Source organism: Ipomoea triloba, chromosome 4, assembly GCF_003576645.1.
Source record: "Ipomoea triloba cultivar NCNSP0323 chromosome 4, ASM357664v1".
NCBI lineage: Eukaryota > Viridiplantae > Streptophyta > Magnoliopsida > Solanales > Convolvulaceae > Ipomoea > Ipomoea triloba.
In genome coordinates, this window is record NC_044919.1 from 24,769,256 (window position 1) to 24,773,482 (window position 4,227).

Sequence of the window (4,227 nt, forward strand, 5' to 3'; positions counted from 1 at the left end):
TATATATATATATATATATATATATATATATATATATATATATATATATATATATATATATATATATATATATATATATATATATGTATATGTATATATATGTATACATATATATATGTATATGTATATATATGTATATATATATATGTATATATATAGGATCGCATTCAAATGCGTACTGGCCGCCCAGGAGAGAAATGCGGACGAATCACAGCGTGCCACGTGTCCGGAATGTAGTTGCACCTAACGTTATAACTAGCTGCACGTTATGTTATAACTAGGTGCACATAGGTGCACCTAGGTGCATAAATGTTAACAAGGTAAATTACTTGCACCTGCAAGTGAAAATAGGTGCACACGTGCAAGTAAAATGTATTACAAGTGCAAGTAAATTATACAATGAGCATCAATACTAAGTGCACCTAATGTTATAACTAGGTGCACCTATTGCTATAACTAGGTGCACATAGGTTGCAACCAGGTGCATGAATGTTAACAAAGTAAATTACTTGCACAAGTGCAAGTAAAATGTATTGCAGATGCAAGTAAAATGTATTAAAGGTGTAAGTGAATTGTACAGTGAGCATCAATACTAAGTGCACCTAATGTTATAACTAGGTGCACCTAGGTTGCACCCAGGTGCATGAATATTAACAAAGTAAATTACTTGCATTTGTAAGTGAAAATATTTGCGAAAATAGGTGCATGAATATTAATAAGGTAAATTACTTGCACTTGTAAGTGAAAATATGTGCGAAAATAGGTGCACTTGTAAGTGAAATTAGGTGCATTTTTAAGTGAAACTAGGTGCACTTGTAAGTGAAACTAGGTGCACCAAAGTTCCAGTTATTTACGAAAATGCCACCGCGTCATTTTTTTAAAATTGCATCTGATTCATTGATCTGGACACGTGGACGGCTGTGGAGCGTTCTCATTTCCTACCTGGGCGAGAGTTCGCACGAGAGTGCAACCCTATATATATATATATATATATATATATATATATATATATATATTATATGAAAAGTTCAATAGACAATCAATCACTATGTATCACAATAAATATTATTTTTATTGTTGAAAATAACTTTTGTTTATATGCATTGGTTAAAAAGTTTCACTTTCAAATTTAAGTTTATTAATATTTATATATAAAATGCAAACAAACTTCAAAATGGCAAGAACTTGTAATTGTGTTAATTACACGTCTAACATTCCACTTTTGCACTTTACATTCCAGTCTAACATTTTTCCTACATTTTGCACACTTTGAGTGTCTAAACTGGAAAAAAATAATACTCCGTAATACTAGTTTCAATGATAAAAATAATATTTTTTGTGATACATAGTGATCGATTATCTATTGAACTCTTAGTATGATATATATATATATATATATATATATCTGTGTGTGTGTGTGTGTGTGTGTGTGTGTTTGTAGGTTTTAAAAGAGTTATAATGCAAGAGGATACAAGAATACACGCACACGCACACGCGTGCACACACACACACGCGTGCACACACACACACACACGCGTGCACACACACACACACATGTGTGCGTGTGTGTGTGTGTGTATATATATATATATATATATATATATCTATATATATTTATACATATGTATATGTATATGTATATATGTGTATATGTATATGTATATATATACATATCTATATATATGTATATATATATTGTTAGGAATAAAATTGTAATAGTTTTGATGAGCCAATTTGTATTTTAGAAATTCCCTATTTTAGTTTTAGAGTGTAGAGAGTTGACATGGAAGACAAGTCATGACATTAGATTGGTTCGAATTATTATTTTATAGAGTCTTTTATGTCATGAGACTTGTAACTCGTTTGCTTCCACGATACACATGAGTATATGCGATTCAATGGACAAGACCAAGGTTATCTATGTTAGAAGGCGTAAGTTTGAATCCTATGATGAACATTTTAGCCTTTGAAGACCAAGGAGTGGAGCTAGTTTGCCACGATCCAACTCCAAAGAGGAAGTCAATATTTTGGTCTATGGAGGAACCTATGTCAAAGGCGGAGGAAGCTTGAATACACTATCTCTACACCATACGACGCTACACAAGGCAATGAAGGAACATATATACTATCCTGGTGAATATTACTATCCTGGTGAATATAACTAATGAGTTGAAACATATATACTATCCTGGTGAATATTACTATCCTGGTGAATATAACTAATGAGTTGATACAAAGCTGATACAAAGCATTGATTAAAAACTTGAGCATACTACCTACTGGTCCAGTGTTTGAATCCCATTAGTAACATTTTAGTCTCTATAGACTAAGCTTTGAATCCCATTAGTAACACTTTAGTCTCTATAGACTAAGTTTGGGAGCTACTTTGCACGGTCTAATTTTTGGAGAACAAGTCAATAAGTCAAGGGAGCTACTTATGGAGGAACTCTTGGTCAATGGAGCTACTTGGAGAGTAACTTTTGTTGACCTTGGCAAAGACTTTGAGCCCGTGACCCATACTACATCTATACATGCGTAAAGAGCTAAATAGAGCATGTTATGGAGCAACTTGAAGTGGAACTTACACTTAGTCATTTTTTTAAGTTCCATATACATTTTGAAGGTCCAGTACGTGAAGCCATGAACCAGGAGAAATTTGAAGATGGTGATTTTCTGAAGATCATTGTTTATACTCAAGCAAGAATCACCCGGAAAATATTTCGAAAGATCAACTTGCCAAAATCAAATCAAGAATACAACAAAGTCAAAAATATCAAGCTCTGATGGATTCAAAGTCCACAATATCAGGCTGTCAAGGCAACAAGTCAAAAATTGGAGGCTAGAAGTTTCAAAGATCATCTAGCCGAAATTGAAGACTTTAGTGAGCAATTTGCAGAAGGTATTAAATGTGCAGATCAAATTGGAGATTTTATCAGATCAAATTGGCAAGTTATCATATCAACGATATGGTCATTAAATGAGGAGGTATGTCCATCAGATCAATTGGTATGACCAATCAGATCAAGTGAATGTTTAAAATTTGAATGTTCATAATGGGCAAATAATTCTTTGAATTATAAAAAGCCCAAGATGACTTGAAGACAAGCACGGACAATAGAGGCATTACGGTTGCATCGGATTTACATCGAAAAATACAAAGTGTTGAGATATTGAGCTATACACGAGAGAAATTCAAGTCTTAGAAAAGAAATCTTTATTTCTTTCAACATGGTTATAGTGAAATATAGTGGAAGATGTGAAATTGGTAAGGTTATATAATTCCTGAAATGCATGAATTATATATAGTGGCATTAAAATTGATTACATAAAAAGTATATTAGGAAAAGTATATATATATATATATATATATATATATATATATTTATATTTATTTATTTATATACAAAGGATCATGTGAAACAATTTCCGTAGGTGAGAAATATGATGAAATTATATTCGTAGATTGAGTCCAAATCAAGGGTCCAAATTGGAGATTTAAAAAAGAAACGAGGTGGCATTATTGTAATTTTGTGTAAGTAAGTTTTTTTTTTGCCTTCGAGTGCACATTTTTCTTTCTCCAATGCACATTTTTATGCCATACAGTGCACATTGTTCATTCTTCCAGTGCACATTGTTATGCCATACAGTGCATATTGTTCCTTCCTCTAGTGCACATTGTTATGCCAAACAGTGCATATTTTTCCTTCTTCTAGAGCACATTTTTATGCCATACAATTTTCTTTCTTCCAGTACACATTTTTATGCCATACATTGCACATTATTGTGTCTTTCAGGGTTTTTTTTCTATAAAATTGTATATGGCGAATTTTTTTTAAAAGATCAATTAACCTTGATCACTAATTACTAATTTGAGTTGAATATTATTTGTTTGTTTATTATTTATGGTCGTTTATGATATGTGTTGAAAATCCTATATTAAATTTAATTTTCAATAATTGTTTCACATCTTTGTGCCTCCAGTGCGCATTTTTTTTTTCCTTCTAGTGCACATTTTTCCTTCTTCCAGTGCATATTTTTATGCCTTACAGTGCACATTGTTGAAGTTCGTAGGTAACAATTTTTTTTTTATATCAAGGGCTGGGATTTTATCTCACTTCTCACCTACAACTTTTATCTCACCCGAACCCGTTCATATATATATATATATATATATATATATATATATATATATATATATATATATATATATATATATATATAATAAGA